The sequence below is a fragment of the Aedes albopictus genome, chromosome 3 (assembly GCF_035046485.1).
Source record: "Aedes albopictus strain Foshan chromosome 3, AalbF5, whole genome shotgun sequence".
Lineage (NCBI taxonomy): Eukaryota > Metazoa > Arthropoda > Insecta > Diptera > Culicidae > Aedes > Aedes albopictus.
In genome coordinates, this window is record NC_085138.1 from 32463735 (window position 1) to 32487047 (window position 23313).

At 36.9% G+C, this 23313-nt stretch overlaps 1 protein-coding gene across 12 annotated transcripts in view; it reads right to left on the reverse strand.

Moving 5' to 3' along the window:
- LOC109415966 (high affinity cGMP-specific 3',5'-cyclic phosphodiesterase 9A) overlaps nt 1–23313 on the reverse strand; it is a 680025-nt gene that overhangs the window by 479571 nt on the left and 177141 nt on the right. For all 12 annotated transcript variants that reach the window (XM_062856633.1, XM_062856639.1, XM_062856630.1 and 9 more), the window contains one exon: nt 3120–4198. The gene's annotated coding sequence lies outside the window, so the exon portion shown is untranslated. The remainder of the gene's footprint in view (nt 1–3119; nt 4199–23313) is intronic.

The following is a 23313-nucleotide window of genomic DNA, read 5'->3' on the forward strand; positions in this document are numbered from 1 at the left end:
ACCACTAGACTGATTTATGGAGAAATTTTTCAGAAAAAAGTTCATGACAAAATCTTTAGAAATTCAAAGAGAAAATCATGAATATCGTGGATAATATTGGGGAATAATTGAAAAAAAAAATCTAAAAAAAACATTTAGAAAGAAATTCCAGGAATAATTGCTGGAAAACTTTAGGGAAAAGTTTCAAAGATTTCCATGCAAAAATTAGCGGTAAATCATATTTTTGGGTAGATTCTTGAAAACGTTCCTCTAAATTTCTTGGAAGTTTATGAAAATTCCTGATGAAACTTCTAAGTAAATGCGGAAAAAGCTTCTCCTCCTGGAAAAGTTTATTGAGAAATTCCTTCAAAAATTCATGCAAAAACATGAAAAGAAATTCCTGTAGATAAATTTCTTGAAAACATTCAGGAAAAACATTAGAGAAATTCACAGGATAAATTCAAGGATATACTCTTGAACAAATTTCTCGAGAAATTTCAAGAGAAATCACTCGTGAAATTAAGCGAAATCTACTGAAAAAGTTCATGTAATAATTAAATAAAAATAGATAGAGAAATCACTGATGAACTCCATGAAAAACATCCTTGAATAATTCCTGAAAAATTATTTTTTTGAGAAAACTCTTTAAGAAATTGCATTAAAAAATAACACAGCGAAACTCGGAAAAAATCCTGTCGATATTGTTAGATAAATTCATGACAAATTCAAATGAAAGACTTCATGCAGAAATTCTAAGAAAAAATCTCGAAAAATCATGGAACAGCTCAAGAGATTCATCTTGGCGATCAGGGACATGTTTTTACCAAAAATAGTTGGAAAACTATAGAAAGAAGTTCTGGAAAGATCCATAAAATAGTTTTATGGGAAATTTCTAGGAGAAATCCATGAAAATTTTTAGATAAAAAAAACTGATAACTGCCTAACAAGTGTCGTGAAAAATTCTGAAGATATTCTAGAAAAAGGCACAAGGAAACAAATCTGAAGAAATTTGTGGAGAATTACATAGTAAAATACCAAACTACGCACATGAAAAAATGTTAAATGAACTCTTAATAATACAGGTCGGACTCGATTATCCGGAGTCGGGTTCTGATGCTTCCCAAACATATATCTGAGGAACGGAATGCTCTATAAAGCTGAACAGTTTGTTAAACCAACTTTGGTTAGTAATCAGTCAAAATTTCAGCTTCATAGAGCATTCCGTTTGCGAGCTATTATTTTGGGATGGGCCAAAACCCGACTCCGGATAATCGAGTCCGACCTGTACTAGACAGTTGTAAAAAAAAATCTGTGATTTCAAAGTCATCTACCAAAAGCAACTTGACCTGACAGTTCTATTTAGACAAAACATAAGCCAATATTTTATTCAAACATTTACCACCATGGAGAAGACACAAATCACGTGCCGAGACGTCGGGTAAATAAAAAAAACGTTGTTTGTTCATTGAATGACTGCGTAGCCATATAAAAGTAAATAATCCGGAAATATTTCTTGGAAATTTGGTAATAATTTTTTAAGATTTTTTTGAAAAAAAAAATCTAAAGAAATCCTGGGAAAGTTCATGTAAAATTCCTGGTGAAATTATTGAATAAGTCCAGGAAACATACCAAAACATATTCCTGGAGAGATTTCTTGAGATTTTTTTTTGGAAAAATATGAAAAAATACGTGCAGTAATTTACGAATAATTTACGCAAAAAAATAATCATGAAGTTATTGGAAAAAATCCTTAACAATTCAAGAAAATTAAACTAAAAAAGCCGTAAAGAAATTCTAGGACAGAATCCTGGAGTCATTACAGGTAAACTCCTGGCTAAACCTGGATAAATTTATTAGGATATTTCTTCAGTAATCCCTGGAGAAATTCGGCGAGTTTTTTTTTTTTTTTTTTTTGAAAAGTGCCTAAAAATATCTTCTTGGATTGTTTGATGACCATTTTGTCGTCAGAAACTCTCCAGCAGACGTAACAGGAGAAATCTTTGAAGAAAATTACTATCAAACTTCCAGGAATATTTTAATAGCTTTACAGGATAATTTCCTAGGAAACTCATGATAAACTTTTTAAAAATCTTTGGATTTGCGAGAACATTTACCGATGGAAATCTTAAATGTTGGAATATACACTGTCGCAATTAAAAATTTTTTTTTTCATAAACTCATGTTCCATGAAAGAAATTGAAAAACTTCAATCGATTCAAGATAGATCTATCAGGAAAAAAAAGCGAGATTGCCCGGACATTTTATTGTATTATTCATGCTTGAATTATGAATTAATTTCTAGGGTAGCTTTGGTAGAAATACAGATTTGTGTTTTTTTTCATTCTCACAAAAAACTTTGTAGTCAAATTTTTGACGCATGTTCGGCAATGTTTAATCAGATTGCTGCGGGGATCGCTTATTGTTTTCTCAAAACTTCTATTTTTTTTTTTTTTTTTTGAAAAACCATATTTAACCCACCTTTTGCAACAGAATCGAACCGTACACTACATTAGCGAGCTGTACCTGAATGTATTAGGAATGTTGAGAATCATATGAAAAAAAAACTTGAGAAAAGCCTACTTCAATTACAGGTCGGACTCGATTATCCGGAGTCGGGTGCTGGTGTTTCCCAAAATAATATCTCGCAAACGGAATGCTGTAAGAAGCTGAAATTTTGGCTGACAGCTAATCGAAGTTGGCTTGACAAAATGTCAAAATTTAAGCTTTATACAGCTCTTCGTTCCCAAGATATATGTTTCAAAAGCATCAGAATCTCATTCCGGATAATCGAATCCGACCTGTATATAGTCATTAAAAATCCTTGTCACATGACAATTCTCACTGTGCACGAAATTTTCCAATCCCCCATCAAAACAACACCTCTCCCAAGGAAATTGAAAAACCACCCTTTAAACGGATATTAAACTTCGATCGGAACCGCAACCTGCCGAGAGCAGCCATTGCTAACCGATTGCCGCAATTCAGGTCAAGTCAGCCCCTATTGTCTGTCCCACAACGGAACGTGCTGAGACAACGAATTTCATCACTCGGATAACTTTGAAACAATCTTTTCAAAAGTTTTCCTCCGTCGGTGAACCGGTGAAGAAAAGAAAAAAACAACTCTGAAAAGTAAATCTTACCTTCTTTTGTTTCCTTCTGGAGCGCCGTCACCGCGAATGACACTCCTCTAGCTATAATTTTCCATAATGTAGTCTGTAATGATGGCATCAAAACGAATACACTGAGGGACACACACAGCTGGCCTCACAGAGCCACACACTTAACTGGCTGACTATCTCCGCGCCTTCCTCAGCCTCTGCACAAACCACTTCTCTCCTCCCGCTCTCGATAGCTTCTTTCGAACCCCTGCACCTTTTCTTCTTTAATCTTCTCTTTCTTCCTGGCTGAGCTTCACTTGATTTGCCTCTTGCCGGACTTTGCTCAACTCACACTTCTTCTCCCTCGTCAAGCTTTCCACCGGCAACTTTCAATAAAGAAACTTTTTCCCCCTTCCTTCTAGTACTCTTCTCCGCTTTCTTCCGTTATCCTTGACACCCCACACCGACCCGATGATGCACTGTATTATTATCCATATCTTCTTCGCTTCAGTACAGTTCACGTCTCTTCACACCACCCTTCACGCGTCCGCAATCTTCCTTTCCTTCTTCCGATTCCGACGAGTCGTCGAGTCCTTCCACCCTCACTCACTAACGAGTAGTTTCACTCAATAACGACAAAATTGTTATAAATCACCATTATTCGCCACTGCCGGCTCGGCTCGTCTTCTTATTTGTGCTCTCGGCAGCAGCGGTTAGACCCCACTTCCATTGGGTTTTCCACGTCTTCTTGTCGGATCGTCTTTCGGTAGTTATTGTGTGTTAGCCTTTAATTTGGTGACACGTTCACTGCCTTATTTTCGGGACTAGTGAAACTGCTTCTTCCACAATAACTTCTTTTGGATTAAAACACACTAACAAACACGCACACACACTTATGAATTACCATAGAGAGAACGACAGACACTTACAACACGAAGACACGATTGAGGAAAACTTTCAGCACTTGTTTCAAACTTGAACTATGCTTAGGTGGGTGGGTGGTTGATGTGATAAGACGTTTTGTTCAGTAAAATATTTGCTTGTACAGCTCGCACTTTTACGCAGTTACACAGGTGATCGATAAGTTGTTTGTCGACACAGGATCAAATCGAGCACAGCATCTGAAAAGAAGAAAGAAATGCCATTATGTTACCAATAGTTTTATTATAGGTAACCAACTTTTAAAATAAATTAATTTTGTGATTGAAAATATTAATCCTCAAAAAAAAAGCAGTGGCTTCCAGAAAATGTTCCCTAAACTTCTAATACTACACTCATTTTCTAAAACTCTCCATTAAAGTGTGGATCCTTCTTTAAAAGCTTTTTAAACCTGAAATTTATATCTTCTGCTGGATTGAAATCATATAAAAAGATAAACCTCTGAAAATGAGCCAAAAATATTGAGATTTAGAGATGCCTCCACTTTAAGTATCATAACTTTCTCAATTTTTAACCAATTTAAATTAACAATTTTTTTGCATGGATCTATTTAAAACTGTTTTTCGGATGATCTTGTAGAATATCATGTTTTTTTTTTCAAAAATCACGCAAAATATTTATTTTTTTTATTTTTTTTTCGTTCTTGAAGTTTTACATTTAAAGCCCGTTAGCTTTACAATTGTTTGAACCACTTCAAATATTTTAACGTGCTTTAGCTGATATTTTAATTGTGTAAATATGTCCTGAATAACAATTCATTAACGAATTTATTGTTACGCCAAAATTTTTCTAAACATGAACAAAAACTTGAAACATGATGTAAAATTGAAGTTTCCAAAAAATATTTGGTTGTTTTAAGTCAACATCATGTGTTAAGTTCAGAACCCTCCAAAATTTTAAGAATAAAGCTTTCATATTATATTATTTTAAATAAACTTTCAATTTATGGAACGAAACCATGCAAGGAAACGATTAAAATTTCGTCAAAGTTCTCATTTTCCTTGTAAAATACGTTTTTGATATTGAACTATGTTGAAACAATTATCCAAAGGCACGATATTTTTTTTAATCTAAATGTGTTTATTATCTTAAATCAATATAACCATGTTTTGAAAGGTGATTATTTTTAATTCGTGGTTTTGTGAGTTTTGGTTTTTGATTTTTCTTATTTTTATCTTTGAACATCCCTACATTTTTCTATTTTTTCCTGGAAGCCTATTTGGAGTACCGATTTTTTTTTTAAAGCAAAAACATTTTGAGATATTATGATTATTGTTAAAATATTTTTATTTTTGTTTTTTTTACACTGAAAATTTTATTTATCGTGTAATTCTAAGGAAAATTATTTTTAGGTGTATTTGACTCTCCGAAATAATTGTACTATAATGGTATGATTTAAGAAAAAATTAAAATATGTTAATTGTTCCTATTCAATACAAAAGGAATAATGACATCTGCAAGTTTACCATAACATGAATTTAAAAATACGTAAATACGCTTCAAAGGCACCAAAAACCATTTTGAGATATACAGAACATTTCTAAATATAAGCCAAAAATGTAAAAGTTTTGGTTGTCCAGGTAAGCAAAAATACAAAAATGCGCAAACTATACCCCGTCTTAAGGCGGGTTTGGTTATTAGAAGGCTTAAAAGCTATCGGATAAACTTCAAATTTTCTGTAAAAGAAGAAAACAATTAAAGAAATTTAAAAAAAACTCATATTCTGCATGACATTTGAAAAAAAAAAGTTCTACAAAATCAATTTTAAAGAGATTAATTCAAAAAGATTGAAAACCGGTTGAAAATTAAGGAAGTCATGTCACTTAAAGTGAAGTCATATTTTTATTACCCGAAAATTCAACTATTAAGCGTTTGCGTCATCTCTAAATCTCAATAAAAGGTTTGGCTCAAATTCAGGGATTCCTCTTTTTATATGATTTGAATCCAGGATTCTGAGAGAATCCTCGTCAGGATTCTGGATAAATTCTCTTCAGAATTCTGAGAGACTCCTCTTCAGGATTCTGGGAGAATCCTCCTCAGGATTCCGATAGAATCCTCCTCAGGTTTCTGGGAGAATCCTCCTCAAGATTCTAGGAGAATCCTCCTCCCCAGAATACAGAGAAGGATTCTCCTAGAATCCTGAGGAGGGCGATGCTTTCCGAATCCAGCGGACGATTCTACCAGAATCCTTAGGACGATTGTTTCAGAATCCAGAAGAAGATTCTCCAAGAATCCAAGAAGCTTTTCTACGAAAAATGAAGGGGGTTTCCCTGGAATCCTGAGGATTATTCTACCAGAATCCTGAGGAGGATTCTACTAGAATCCTGAGGAGGATTCTACCAGAATCCTGAGGAGGATTCTAGCAGAATCCTAAGGAGCGTCTCTGGGGATTATTAAAGCATGTTCAGGGCGATACTTTCAGAATCCGGAGAACGATTCATCCAGAATCCTGAGAAGCATTCTTCCAGAATCCTGAGGAGGATTCTTCCAGAATCCTGAGGAGGATTCTTCCAGAGTCCTGAGGAGGATTCTTCCAGAGTCCTGAGGAGGAATCTTCCAGAATTCTGAGGACTAGTCTACCAGAATCCTGAGGAGGATTCTCCCAGATCTCTGTGGAGGATTCTCCCAGAAACCTAAGGAGCGTTCCCTTCTGATGGGGATTATTCAAGAATCTTCGGGGCGATACTTCCAGAATCCAGAGAACGATTCATTCAGAATCCTGAGGAAGACTCTTCCAGAATCCTGAGGAGGATTCTTCCAGCATCCTGAAGAGGATTCTATCTGAGGTTGATTCTTCCAAAACTTTGAGGAGGATTCTCCCAGAAACCTCAGGAGGATTCTTCCAGAATCCTGAGGAGGATTTTCCCAGAATCCTGAAAAGGATTCTACCAAAAACCTGAGGAGGATTCTTCCAGAATCCTGAGAAGGATTCTCCTAGAATCCTGAGGAGGATTCTCCCAGAATCCTGAGGAAGATTCTCTTAGAATCCTGAGAAGGATTCACTCAAAATCCTGAAAAAGATTTTCCCAGAATCGTCAGAAGGATTCTCCCAGAATCCTAAAGAGGATTCTCCCAGAATCCTAAAGAGGATTCTCCCAAAATCCTGAAGAGGATTCTACCAGAATCCTGAGGGGAATTATTCCAGAATCCTGAGGAGGATTCTACCAGAATTCTGAAGAGGGTTCTCCCATAATCCTGAGAAGGACTTGCCCAGAAACCTGAGGAGGATTCTCCCAGATCCCTGAGGAGGATTCTCCCAGAACCCTGAGGAGGATTCTCCCAGAATCCTGAGGAGTGTTCTCCGAGTATCCTGAGGAGTATTCTCCGAGTATCCTGAGGAGGATTCTCCCAGAATCCTGACGAGGATTCTCCCAGAATCCTGACAAGGATTCTCCCAGAATCCTGACGAGGATTCTCCCAGAATCCTGACGAGGATTCTCCCAGAATCCTGACGAGGATTCTCCCAGAATCCTGACGAGGATTCTCCCAGAATCCTGACGAGGATTCTCCCACCGGAGCTTAAATTTCAGGATTCTTCCAGAATCCTGAGGAAGATTCTTCCAGAATCCTGAGGAGGATTTTTCCAGAATCTTGAGGAGGATTCTTCCAGAGTCCTGAGGAGGCTTCTTCCAGAATCCTGAGGAGGATCCTTCCAGAATCCTTAGAAGGATTCTTCCAGAATCCTGAGGACTATTCTACCAGAATCCTGAGGAGGATTCTACCAGAATCCTGAGGAGCATTCTCCCAGAATCCTGAGGAGGATTCTACCAGAATCCTGAGAAGGATTCTCACAGAATCCTGAGGAGGATTCTCCCAGAATCCTAAGGAGCGTTCCCTTCTGATGGGGTTTATTCAAGAATCTTCGGGGCGATACTTCCAGAATCCAGAGAACGATTCATTCAGAATCCTGAGGAAGACTCTTCCAGAATCCTGAGGAGGATTCTTCCAGCATCCTGAAGAGGATTCTATCTGAGGTTGATTCTTCCAAAACTTTGAGGAGGATTCTCCCAGAAACCTCAGGCGGATTCTTCCAGAATCCTGAGGAGGATTTTCCCAGAATCCTGAAAAGGATTCTACCAAAAACCTGAGGAGGATTCTCCCAGAATCCTGAGAAGGATTCCCAAGCAGCACACTTTGTTACAACTAAATCACGGTAATTTCTACGCGACAAATCCAAAAATCGATTTTAAATTACTGTAACGTCGATTTATACAGCTATGTCACCGAAAAAGCGCAGGAGGTGGAGCCTTTGTGCAACATGTTGTTTGTTGCATAAGAGATTAGATGGTAACCAATGTGTAATACAGTTTGTTTACACATCAGAAGAAAAATAAACTCAATGTTACATTGCTTGTTTCGTCATAACAATTATGGAAAATGATAAACGTCGGATCAAAACATGGCAATGACGATTGGAAAAAGTATCCCCCAAGTGAAATGGAAATGTGTTTCGTCGGTGCACCGTCCTAAAATTGACTGACAATTACATTTTTCTGGTGAAATTGTCAATTTTACTAGCAGAAAACACGTGCGCTTGCAAAATTTGAGAATTTTAGCATATACATTTGCACATCGTACTGATTCGTTGTACAATTTTTGAACGGGAAAAAAGATACTAGGTTTGTAAGGCCAATTTATTCGTTAATTCTGATGAGTTTGCTTTTCTATTCTGTTTGCTTAGGACTCCATAATCTTAATTGAAAGATATATTAGGTCATGTTTCTTGTAACTGGTACAACTAATCGCCATTGTGATGATTACGCGGAGTCTACATTGCCAGTTGGATGTCTGAAGATATCAATATCCACATCAAACATTACTTCATACAGAACTATAAGTTTGAAAGCAATTTTCTTAAATTCACGGAACCGTCATACATAAGTTTTTTTTTAACGTAAACCCGTATTTCAACCCAATAAGATAACTTTAAGTAAATCGCGCTAGATAAATTGCCTTTCCTCCATCAAAAACTATATTCAAGAGCAGTCAAATTCAACCCAAGACCTCCGCTCCCCTTAAGCAAACAACTTAAATTTGAGTAAAACTACATTTTCTTGAAATTGACTTATTGGGCACAAGATCTCCCATTGGGTCGATGCATCTCTATTTGATTTTTGGGAAACTAGTTTATTCGATATACTCTATTTTTTGTTAAAATTCACCCAAAATATAGGTAGTTTGGATTTTCCGTGAGCTACTTTAACATAATAAGTTCTAAACATCGTATTTGTTAAGTTCTAGCATACAAACATATCTAATTACTAAATACTTTTGACATGCAGTGTTAATCTTCAACTACTAGTAGCAGCTAGGTTGCACATTTGTGACAAAATAGTCGTTTGTTTTTGTGCGTCTCATATGCGTTCACAGTGAAACAACAAAAAGTTACACTGTCGTCATTTGGAAACGACTTTCGGTAACATGATGCATGGCAACTAAAAATTGACTTCGCAGCAACTGGTCTGATCATTTGTTTTGGTTTTTGGTTTCGATGTAACAAGATAAAGTCAAGAATGTAACTTTCTGCATTTGACAGTTCACGAGCATATTACACCAAAACTACCATGTGACATTAATGTAGCTTCTGCAAACTTAAGGTTGCATTGCGATGTCTGAGCAACCAAGATGTATACAGCAAATATAGAACAGTTACGAGTAGTCTGAAGTGAAACGGCTATGCAATCTTTATTATTTTTCTAAAATATTCCATAAGTTACAAGTGCTACTTGGGTTCTCCTAGAATCCTGAGGAGGATTCTCCCAGAATCCTGAAGAAGATTCTCTTAGAATCCTGAGAAGGATTCACTCAAAATCCTGAAAAAGATTTTCCCAGAATCGTCAGGAGGATTCTCCCAGAATCGTAAAGAGGATTCTCCCAGAATCCTAAAGAGGATTCTCCCAAAATCCTGAAGAGGATTCTACCAGAATCCTGAGGGGAATTATTCCAGAATCCTGAGGAGGATTCTACCAGAATTCTGAAGAGGGTTCTCCCATAATCCTGAGAAGGACTTGCCCAGAAACCTGAGGAGGATTCTCCCAGATCCCTGAGGAGGATTCTCCCAGAATCCTGACGAGGATTCTCCTACCGGAGCTTAAATTTCAGGATTCTTCCAGAATCCTGAGGAAGATTCTTCCAGAATCCTGAGGAGGATTTTTCCAGAATCTTGAGGAGGATTCTTCCAGAGTCCTGAGGAGGCTTCTTCCAGAATCCTGAGGAGGATCCTTCCAGAATCCTTAGAAGGATTCTTCCAGAATCCTGAGGACTATTCTACCAGAATCCTGAGGAGGATTCTACCAGAATCCTGAGGAGCATTCTCCCAGAATCCTGAGAAGGATTCTCACAGAATCCTGAGGAGGATTCTCCCAGAACCCTGAGGAGGATTCTCCCAGAATCCTAAGGAGCGTTCCCTTCTGATGGGGTTTATTCAAGAATCTTCGGGGCGATACTTCCAGAATCCAGAGGACGATTCATCCAGAATCCTGAGGAGGACTCTTCCAGAATCCTGAAGAGGATTCTTCCAGGATCCTGAAGTTGATTCTTCCAGAACCATGAGGAGGGTTCTACCAGAATCCTGACGAGGATTCTCCCAGAATCCTGACGAAAATTCTCCCAGAACCCTGACGAGTATTCTACCAGAATGCTGACGAATATTCTACCAGAATCCTGACGAGGATTCTCCCAGAACCCTGAGGAGGATTCTCCTGGAATTGTGAGAAGGATTTTTCCAGATTCATGGGGAGGATACTTCCAGAATCTTGAGGAGGATTCTTCCAGAATCCTGAGGAAGATTCTCCTAGAATCCTGAGAAGGATTCACTCAAAATCCTGAGGATGATTTTCCCAGAATCGTCAGGAGGATTCTCCCAGGATCCTAAAGAAGATTTTCCCAAAATCCTGAAGAGGATTTATTCCAGAAAACTGAGTGAATTATTCCAGAATCCTGAGGAGGATTCTATCAGAATTCTGAAGAGGGTTCTGCCAGAATCCTGAGAAGGATTTGCCCAGAATCCTGGGGAGGATTCTTCCAGATCCCTGAGGAGGATTCTCCCAGAATCCTGAGGAGTATTCTCCGAGTATCCTGAGGAGTATTCTCCGAGTATCCTGAGGAGTATTCTTCGAGTATCCTGAGGAGGATTCTCTCAGAATCCTGACGAGGATTCTCCCAGAATCCTGAGGAGGATTCTCCCAGAATCCTGACGAGGATTCTCCCAGAATCCTGAAATTGTCTGGAATAAGTTGATTTGAGCATTTATATTTGAGTTTTTCTATAGGCGCAGGGTCCACTACTACTACACAACCCGTAGAAATTAACTAAAATCTTCCTGTAGAAAATTTATTTCAATTTTGGTAAAAAAAGTTTATTTTGTGAAAATGAGATAGGGTAGCGAACCGCTTGGGCAGCGGCCGGTATTTTGGGCACTCTTCGCTATAACTCAGTCAATTCCAAACCAATTGACTTGAAATTTTGTACACGCACAGACAAACAGACGTAACGTAATTTCCCTCGACCACGCTTCTAACGATCATTTTAAATTTTCATAGTTGTGGCTTTCACAACCAGAGGCGCGCGCATCGTTTTTCTATGCGTTTGACGTTTCACACTAGCGCCTACTGTTGACAATATTGCACGACACAGTAATTCGTGCAACTTTTCCATCATGGTAGTGTGAACTGGGCGATGGATTTCCATGAAAATCGTTCAAGGTGTTACGTCTGTTTATCTGTGCTATACGTATCTCATCGCGTTCTAAAAATTGTGTCAATTGATTCAAAATTTGCTGAGTTATAGCAGAAAAGTGCCTAAAATAGAATCCCTGCCGAGATGGTTCCACTTCCCTACAGTTTTCCACCAAGAAAACAATTAAAAATGTAATGCTTCTTCCTCTAGAAGTGGAAATGCATCACGTTTCACCTTAACCCATCCCATTTCATCGCATAAGCTCTCTTTTTGCTCTTTTCTCATAATTTCAACTCAAGTTGCACCTTCTCAAGCATCGCATACACTTCCGGTGCAATAATTTCCCTCAAAATGCATGCTGCCGTGCACGTGCAAAACTAAACACTCTCGACGTCAAGCTTGTACTCGTTCCAACTTGGTGTCCCCTTTCAAGCAAAGCAGGCAGGCAGAACAATGCACATTCTCCGTCCAAACACAATTATAACGTCCCATTCACGGGAACCACCTTCACACACCGACGACTGGGAGAAGCACGTACTTCTATCAATCTGAGTCCCAGCGAATACGAAGCCCCAAAGAGCACATTCCTACCCTCGTCCCATTACACTAAGGTTGGTTGGTAGCACTGACTATGTCAACGAATGAACGGTAGACCCACGGCTTGGGTGGAGGGCCAAGAGCATAAAGATACAGCGAGGACGACGACGACAACAACATAACCGAGGACGAACCAAACAAGCAGCTCCCCTGCGGCGGGTAAAAGTTACACATATTGAAACACACGTGAATGAAACCCGAAACCCCCCATTTCCCTTTTCCGGGGTCGTCCGGTGGTGGCAGGGAAGTTAGCGGGTCATGTGTCCGGACGAAGTAGTAAGCGCTGCGCGCATAGGGCCTCGATTCATAATTGACCTTCGCCTCGTCGTTCTATTGCAGGGTCATATATGTAGAGGGATGGTGTGTATAGTAGAACTAAAAAATGTCGCTCAAATTCCAATATGTAGAATTTATTGAACAAGTTCATGTGAATAGCAATGAGGATGACCAAGATTCCACAGAAACGGGCGTCGGTACTGTATATTGTAAATAACGTACAGTCTAACCCTAATCTGAAAATGATCAGGAAGAGGTCATAAGAATTCTGAAATATCGGAAATATAGGCTGGCATATATTTAAGTTGCAATTGACCACAATAAGTTCAATTTATAAGCCTTCGTATATGGAAATTGGGAGAACGAAGACCCAGTTGTACTTTTACTTCAAGCGCAGTGATAGTCTCATCGAGAGAGGCGCCAATTTCCAGTTTAAGGTGTTCGTGGTTCAAATCCTGTTTTAATTTGATTTTTTTTATTACCTACTCGAAGCTTCTTTTTTAAATCTCTAAATTTTAGTATATTTTTGTTTTTTTTTTTTTATTTTATTCTTTTTAGTTTTTAGTTACTTGAACTCCTGCATAACTTTTTCCGCTTCTTTCTCAAAACTGTCCCACTGTGACCGCCGGGTTACCCCCTTCCATAAGCAAATTGTTTGGGCTTTGTGCTAGCTGCCGGAATGTGGAGCAGGGCCGCACAAATGGGAACAGGAGGCAATCTCGGTCTTATCTGTAAACAGTTGAATGCCGCCGAGAGAGTGGGTGAATTGAATAGTCACATACAAGGAGCAGCAAAAATCAATAAACTCGGGAAAAGGATGTGAGCGAAGCGGCGTGGGTGGGCGTTTTCGGTGCTCGGTTGACCGCAATTGAGGTTCTAAAGCAGGGTGGTTGTGGTTTTCTCGTTGTAAGATGAAGGTTTTGTATCAATTTTATATCATCTTTGAATACGTCACAAAAATTGGCGCATCTCAAATTGATATTCAAGAAACGCAATCAACTGTACACTTCTACGAATATTCCTGACCTACCAGACCGGTATCAGACTTCAACGTTATCAGGAACTGGTTGTAAATTAAATGTCAAATCAATTTCAGATTGCTCATTCATCGAACGTATGTTTGGCTTTTACGTCATCAAGAGCAAACATTTGAAAAAAAAATGAGAAACATACGAATGTCTCCAGTGAACTTCAAAGTAACTTTCTTCCCGAGCAAGCACAAGCTTGAGTTCGTCACTCGAAAATAGAACTGTTTCTCACGCCACCGCCTGACAAGCAATTTGTCCTGTAAGCAAGGTGCTCACCTGTCTCATCCAATTCCGCGCCGCCGTCAAACTCCCATTCAGGGAACAATTAATCATCCAGGTTACACTGACTGCTCTGCTTCGTTCCCTCGCGCCATTTCGCTAGTAGTCATTTCGGTTGCTACCGCGGTTGCAAAAACAACAAATCACGCTTGAAATCCTGGCCCCAAGGCTCGAACGTTGAGTATAGTCCATAGAAACCATCAATTATTTTGGGCGAACGTGCACCATCCGGGTTGAGTCACGTGAGCTGTGGAAACGGAAGCATCCCATCTCTGTTTTGTGAAGTTGAAATTTGAATGATGTGTCCAGCTTGAATTATTGCATATGGTTGTAGATTATCTTGAAAAATGAAAACTAGAACATACGAACCATCTATAACAATGGAAAATATAGAATTGCCTATACAATTTATACTCAGTGGATTCTTCATAAGAACAACTTTAGGAAGACATTCACATATTCTTATTGTAGCGTAAATACTAAAAAAAATCTATTGGTCTAAAAGGATACATTTCACACCCTTACCTTTAGACGATCTGAGCTAGCAGACTATAATCTACCAATTTTTCAACAGCTCGTTAACAGATTTTGTTCCATTTTCAATCCGCATAATATTATGTCCAAATTTTCCTGTTGGATGAATTCTTAAAACACTGACAGCACTAAAATACGAGCTGAACATTATCAAAAATAATTGAAACAATTTCTGAAAAAAATTTAAGCAAACTTCTAAAGGATCTGATAGAAGAAATAAAAAAAAATGTTTGGCAGATCTCTCAACGAAATTTCTGTCGCAAAAGTTTTAAACACTGAGTAACGATGACTTATACAACACCACTGGTTTTGATTGAATGGTTTTGATGAAAAATGTGCAACTCAATAAAAGTTTCACCATCGCATTTTCAAAGATTCGCTTCGGCAAGTCTTCTATAAATTCCCGCGGTATTTCCTTGTTTTTTTTTTCCGATGATTGGATTTCTACGATGAATCATTTCTATGCCAATTCATTTAACGGGAATTTCTATTAAAATTCCTTTATACAGTGCGAGAAACAAGTATAAAGACAGAGCCGTTTTCCATACAAAATAATCATGTTTAGGGATCAAAATCTGTTTTTCTAGCGATTCGATTGTTATGGAATTTTGTCTGCCACCTTAAAATAACTAGAATTTTGGCTAGAAATATAAATCATCATCCATGAAAACGTTTTTATCGACTTTTCAGATTCAAATAAATATAAAGACACTTATTTCCACATATTGTCTTTATATTTATTTGAATCTGAAAAGTCGATATAAACGTTTTCATGGACGATGATTTATATTTCTAGCCAAAATTTTAGTTATTTTAAGGTTGCAGACAAAATTCCATAACAATCGAATCGCTAGAAAAACAGATTTTGATCCCTAAACATGATTATTTTGTATGGAAAACGACTCTGTCTTTATACTTATTTCTCGCACGTATTTTACAGCTGTTCTTTGAGATTTGTTGTTTTTTTGGCGCAATTTCTTTATATATTCTTTAAGTAATTACTTTGGAATTCTGAGATTCTTCTGGATTTTTATAATAATCGTTGATTTTTTTTGTTTTTTTTTTAAATTATTTCTTTTTGGAACTTCTTCTGCTATTTCTATGGATATTTATCCGGCAATTGGGTTTTTAAATTGAGAAAAATGTATTGTTTTTTTGGATTTCATACGAAAAAGACCTTTTTCTGAACCACTATGTTTTTTTTCAGATTTTTTAAACTTCACAGATAATGAAGGGGGTGGAAGCTCAGGTAAAATGTTATCTCCTGGGCGCCCATTAAAAACACCACCCCCGGCGAAAACTGGCGCTCGAGCCTAGCTATTTAGCACTGTAGTTGGACGTTAATAAGACCGGTGGTTCTCTACGGACACGAGACATGGACGATGCTCGAGGAGGACCTGCAAGCACTCAGAGTTTTCGAGCGACGGGTGCTAAGGACGATCTTCGGCGGCGTGCAGGAGAACGATGTGTGGCGGAGAAGGATGAACCACGAGCTCGCTGCACTTTACGGCGAACCCAGCATCCAGAAGGTGGCCAAAGCTGGAAGGACATGGTGGGCAGGGCATGTTGCAAGAATGCCGAACAACAACCCTGCAAAGTTTGTGTTTGCTAACCATCCGGTTGGTACAAGAAGGCGTGGAGCGCAGAGAGCACGATGGGCGGACCAGGTGGAGCGTGATCTGGCGAGTGTTGGGCGTGACCGAGGTTGGAGAGCTGCAGCTGCAAATCGAGTATTATGGCGGCAAATTGTTGATTCAGTATTATCATGAATTTGATGTTAACTAAATAAATGAAATGAAATGAGATAAAAATAATGACATTTACACGTCATGTCAACTTAATTTTAGTAATGTAAACTTAGTGCTATGATGGTTTACATGATATATCATGTAAATTTACGTTATATGTCATGTAAAAACTCAGAGTCATGCTGATTAACATGATATATAATGGAAGTTTACATGATGTTTTATGAATTTTACATGATATGTCATGTAAACTTCTGTGATATCCCACGCTCCAATTATGTGCATCATATGTCATAGAACTTTACACTCTTTTTTCGATCTGTGTTTATTTTGTTACATAAAATCGATTTTGAATAGACTTTTCGAAATCACCTTGTGACAGCTGGCCAACTGCTTGACAGCTCCGCCCAGTACAAAATGCGACGAGGGGTGATTCGACAAATCGCTCCCATAGAAACATCAAACTGATTTTTAAATAGATTCCCGGGCACCGAAATTCATGAAAATTTGGATTTCGACTCAGTTTTGCATGCAGATTCAGAATCTGGAATTATCTCAACAACGTTAAAGAAGCAAATTCCCTTTCAAACTCTTTTACCAATTTTTTTCCGAAAATTTGTTTAACAATTCGTTTTAAAAACTTGTCGATCAATATCTTTGAAAATTCAGAAAATCTCGAATGAGCTGCCAAATGAATTAGCAAAGATATTACAAAAAGAATTCACAAAAAAAATGACAAAGGAATATCAAATGAAATCGCTGATTTTCAAAAGCATTTATGAATTTAATTTCAGAAGGGAATTGCCAGATAAAATTCCAACAAAAATACAAAATAATCACAATACCTTTAAAAAGGATTGTAAAATGAATTCAACAAGAATTGCCATTGGAGTTTTCAAAAAAAAATTTCAAAACCATTCTCAAAGCAGTTGCCCAAATCAATTACCAAAAAAAATTGTCGAAGTAGTTTTCAAAGAAAGAAGCATCTAAAGAAATGTTCAAAGGAATCACCAATTAAGTTTTGCGAAACAAAAATGTCAATGCAATTTTCGAGTGACTCCCGAAAATTTTGAAAAAATAAATCACCGTTTCTTTTCAATATCATTCCAAACGAACAGAAGACCCGACAAACGCGCTTTAAACGCATTGTTCGGTGGCATCATCGTCGTGCTGTAGGAATCGACACATTTAGAGTCTTCTCTTATATTTTGTTTCACACAAAATCAGTTAGATATCCCAGCTTTTCAATTAGGGGTTTTCTTCTGTAGGCAGATTCATCCCGGAATCCCAGCTTAAAATGTTTTAGAAAAAATAACTCCCTGTAACAATCACTGGAAGGATTTGTGTTGGTAACCTCTGCAGCAATCCCAACGAGAATTTCTGGAGGAATCCCATCAGCCATTTCCTTGGGAATTCCAAGAAAATTTCTACAAATATTTCTCCAAGAATTTCTCTAGAAATTCTGAAAATTTCTTGAGGAGTTTCTCCTGTAATTCTCCCAAAAATTTCTCCAAGGATTGCAACAGAAATTTCTCTTGTAATTCCTTCGGGAATGCCTGCTAGGAGTCTTCCAGAGTTTTTTCTTCAGTTTCAGTTCAAGAGATTTATCCACGTATTGCTTCAAGAGGTCCTGGGATTCATCCAAGATTTTCCCTGGGATTACCTTTTGAAATTCTTCCTAAAGGATTTATCCAATTATTCTTGATTTGATAACTGCAGCAATTTCTGCTGTAATTTCTCCACAGATTCTTCCAGAAATTCATTCAGATTTTTTACCAGGGATTCCTTCGGGTTTTTTCTAGAAATTCTAACAGGAATTCCAATAAACATTTTTGCTGGAAACCGTCTTAAGGACAAACGTCTTCGAATCCCGCTTCAATAGTGCATCAGAACTTCATACGCACAAATCTCAAGAAGCAAGCTTCACACAACAGTGCATTTCATTATTCTGTTCTTGCTCACTCGTAATAAGATTAAAATAAGAAGATCAGGTGCGCTGGTTTTGTTTACGAAGAGATTTGTGCCCTCAAAATCGTGAGTAGGTACCAAAGTCGGCCATTGTGGCGGCCATTTTGGGATTCTAACAAGTCTGTCCTTAAGATTCCTTTTGGAGTTTCTATTGGGATTACACAATTTCTGAAAACAAAACTGTGAATTTTCATCTGGCAATGCTTGAGAAATATCTACAAGAATTCCAGTAGAAATTCTGCTAAAAATTCGTAATGAAATCCTAGGCAAAATTATTGGAGCTATTCCAAGAGAAATTCCTTAAGAAATCCTTGATGAAATCCCAAAGCCCAAAAGAATTATAGGAGTACATAATTTCTGGAGCAGTCCCTGCAGGAATTTTCAAAAGATTTTTCCAAAGATTCCTCTTGAAATGCCTCTTGAGATTCCTCCAGGAATGCCTGCAGCGATTCCTCCAAAAAATTCTTCGCCATAATTTCTTTCTCGGATTCTTTCAGGGAATCATCTTGATGTTTCGGCAGGAGTTACGCCTATGAATCCTACAGATATTTCTTCAGGGATTCCTCTAGAATTTCCTCTTCGAATACATCCAGAAGTTACTGCTCGAATTCCTTCAGGAATTCCTACTAGAATATCTCCAGGATTTTTTGCTGAGATTTCTCAAACATTTCCACCTGAAATATCTCCAACTATTGCTCCAGAGCGTCCTCCTGGAATTCCTGGAGGACCCAGAAAAAAAAAAACCCTGAGGATTTTGACCAGAAATGTCTGAATGAGTCCTAGTAGCAGTTATGGAGCAATCACAACAGGAATACAATATATCAAACAATTGTCCGTACAGCAATTTTTTGGTCAAAATAATTATTCATTTAAATGTTTATAACTTTTTTATACGTCAATCAAAAACGCTGAAATTTTGACCATTCATATCCCATATATGTAAGCTCCATCGGTCAAATATTGATCGAGATCAAATATGTTTTCTGGAAATAATAGAACTTTTAGTAAAACATATAAGATTTTTGAACCCATTTTTAAAACATTATATCTCAATATGTACTTGATGAAACTTTTTCATATGTTTTTGTTTTACAGCTTATACCTAAGGCTTTCATATGCAGCTTCATTTAAGGTTTCATATTCACTACAAAAATTATGAAAAATCTGTATATGTTCAGAGTGTCATTTGGAAAGTTATCATATTTTGTTCAATAAAAGTGCCAAGCGTTTTCAACTTTTTTTAACTCTCTTAATGTAATATTTTTTTACAGGACATACTGAACTACATATGAAGAGTAGGTCCTATGGATTTTTTGTTCAGTTAATGTACTATTATCGGTGGAAAACGTTTGGCAGATTAAATGTGCAAAATATGGTAAATTTTAAAACCACGTCAACTACATAAGCACATTTTTCATATGTTTTGTAGTGAATATAAAACCCCAAACATAGCTGCATATGAAAACCTTAGGTATAAGCTGTAACACAAAAAAATGAAAAAAATTCATAGAGTACATATTGAGATATAATGTTTTAAAAATGTGTTCAAAATTCTTATAAGTTTTACTAAGAGTTCTATAACTTTCAGAAAACTTATTCGATCTCGCTCAAAATTTTACCAATGGAGCTTTAATATATGGTTCATGATTAGTCAAATTTTCAGCGTTTTTGGTTGACGCATAAAAAAGTTATAAACATTTGAATGAAAAATATTTGGACAAAAAAATTGCTGTACGGACAATTGTTTGATACACTGTACCTATAAATCTCAAGAGTACTTCCAGTAGAATAATTAGAGGGATAGTTGGAATAGTCCCTGCCTAGAGGAATCACTGAAAAATCTCTGGATGTGGATGAATCCATGGTGATATTATAACAGAGATTACACGAGGAATCGCATCCAGAGTTCAAGGAAGAATCACAGTATGAGTTTTAAGAGATTATCCCAGAGGATTTCCTTTAAAATCCTTAGGAAAATCGTTATAGGAAACACAGAAAGAAATTCTTGAGGGATTCTTTGAAATCCCCTGAAAGAACCACATAAGGAGTTTCTGGAGACAGGCTTCAGCAGGTATTCAAGAGTAATTTATTGAGGAACCCTTTGAAATCGTAGCAGGAACTTCTGCAGGGCCCCTCATATGGAATCCTGGCCGAAATTTCTGTAGAAATTCCAAGAGCTTTCTGGAGGAGTCTTGGAAAGCTCACTGGAAGAATAACAGCGGGAATTTCCGAAAAATTCCTAGAGAAATTCTTGGAGAAATTTGTAGACGAATAACAGGAGGATCTTTCAGCAGCGCAGTAGCAGTGGGAAGCATCATGGAATTCACGTGGTTTTTGGATCACATCAAACACAACCTTTATTCTCGCACTCGCAAATCCAAAATGAGTCCACGGTTTTCCAGAGCAAAGAGCCAACACAAAACAAGTGTCAAAATAGCCGGATCACATTTGGTTCGATGCTTTCTTTGCTCCTAAAGGTAATTAATTGAGTGTTTATTTTGATTATATTGAACATCAACGAAAAAGTTTATCAAACTTTGATTTCATTGAAGAAATATTTGGTGTGTTGTATTAGCACTACAGACGAATGAACACATCGCTCCACTATGACTTGCGGAACGATGGCATTGTTTTGGAGTGCATAAGCACACATTCGCGATCAATTTCATCAGTGTCTGCATATAAACTCTATAGAGTAGACCCAGGTGGAATTCATCGAAGCATCCTGGGAGAAATTTATAAAAAAAAATGCATCAGGAATTTCTCTAGAACTTTGGAGTCTCTCTAGGGATTCCAGTAGAAACTCTTACTAGGTAGATTCTTGCTGGGCTTTCTCAAGCATTTCCAGAGCTGAGATTTTTCCTGTAATTGCTCTTGAAAATCGTTCAAGAATGGAGGTTATAATGCCGAAATTTCCAGCGGAATCCCAGCCAGACTTCCTGGAAGACACCACCAGAAACTTCTTCATAATTCCTAGCAGCATTTCTGGAACAATCCTAGCAAGATTTACTAGGAAAATTTCAAAAAAAAATCTGGATGAATTTTTGTAAAAATTCCTGAAGCAATTACTGCAAGTATTTTGATGAAATGTCTGGGAGAATCTTAGCAAGTTTTTAGAAATCACAACTGTAATGGCATGAGAAATCCCATCAAAAACACATGCAAGAATCCTAGGATGCCTCCATGAATTTCTCCAAGGACTGCTACCTACAAGAAATTTTCTTTGGATGTAAGTTGAGATGCAGCGCATGCTTCTTTCCAGTTTGAGCGCTATTCCAAGAAGAAGCAAATAAACAGAAGGTGGTGTATTTCATAATAAAGAACAACTATGTAGAACACACGCAAAATCCAAAACAAACAGTTGCACTTCTTTGTGCAGTTTATATTCATTCTGTTCTGAGCTTGGCTAAAACTGAGATTTACAGGAGTGATGAATTAAAAAAAGATTTGAAACTGATTCCGAATTTGACCTCCAAGCTCCTGTAACATGTACAATTTTATTTTTTTTAAATATTTTTTATTATCCTTTTTAATAAATTGTTTCTAGGACAAAAGATTTTTTACTTAATTATTTAGAATTTTGCATGTATCCACATTCCAAATTCTAAATTTAAGTGTCCATATAAATGCACAATAGTTATTAATGTATTTTAACCTGCTGATTTAGAAATCCTTAGAAATCCTGTAACACGTTTTATTTCAACACAATCATATATTTTTATGGAAAATGAGCTTCTTTACTCAAACATTTAGAAGTAAGCATATGTCCATCAAATTGTAGAATTGCATTGAATAAATTTTGGATCGCTGATTCCGTATCTCAGTTTACAATTTCCTGTAACACGTACAGTTTCTGTGAAAAGTTATTCCAAAAAAATCATCTTTTCATGGAACATAGGCTTTTTCCATATAATAATTTGGAATTTAGCATATGCAGTTGGAAATGTGCAATTGCATTCAAAAGATTTTGGCCTGTTGATTTCAAATCTAACCATGGAATATCAGTAAAACTTTAAGTTTTGAGAATACCTAATAAGGGTTTATAAGAAGAGCACATTTTCACTTAAAATGGACTTTTTTACTTAATAAATTAGACTTTTGCTTATGCTCCACGAATAATTGTATTTGATAGATTTTGACCTGCTGATTCCATATCTTACTTTAGAGTTCCTGTAAAACGTACAGTTTTTGAGAACAATAGAATTTGTTCCTGGGTTGGGTTGGACATCGTCCTGTAGATCGGCAACATCTAGCCCGAAACCGGTCGACGAAAAGGTAAATGTTTAATTCCCTTTATGTTTTGTAAGAACGATAAGTGTTAATAAGTGTCCGTGTCGCGTCGCGTCTTGTGTGTGTTCTTACGTTAGCACGAAACCAAAATAATGAGTGAATAGAACTTTATTCACAAAATTTTATATCATCACATAAAATGAGTTTTCAAACTTTTTATTAAGAATTATGCATTTGTTCATTAATATGTACAATTTGTTTATGTAGGGTTTCGATCTGCATATCAAAATTTATAATTGTATTGAACAGAATTTCACCCTGATTCCATATTTCATTTTGGAATTTCAATACCGAGTAGTTATTTTTTTTATTTGTGTATTTGGGAAATAATGTATATTTTACTATCATTTTAAATGTTATACCTACTCATCAAGACTAATATTTCGATTTTGACCCGCTAATTACGAATCAGATCTAAGAATTTCTGTAATACCTACAGCTTTTGTGAAAAAAGATTGCTTATTTCATGGAAAATAAACTGTTTTCTCTAACCTTGATTTATTGAGTGAGTCTGAGTTTCGAGTATGTTTTGAATCAGCGATTCAAAATCTATTAAATACTCTCGATTTCGATGAGCAGGTATAAAATTCAAAATATTAAAATGGTGTTTTTTTTTTGAATATATTGAATTTAGAGAACAAAATACTCTTCTCCCTTCAAAAATTGAAAATTTTACAGAAATTCTAAAAACTTTTAAAATAAACCCCATATAAAAAAACTAAGAGTGTTCGAGAAGTTCTGTGGTCAAATTCGGAATCAGCAAATCAAACTAATACACATAGTGATTTTGAAAAAAATATATATGAATTTAAAAAAAAAAGTTGATTTTCCATAAAAAAAATGTGAACGTCATAGAAACGGATAGGAGACTATTTAATGAGATAAGCAAATTGCCTAAGG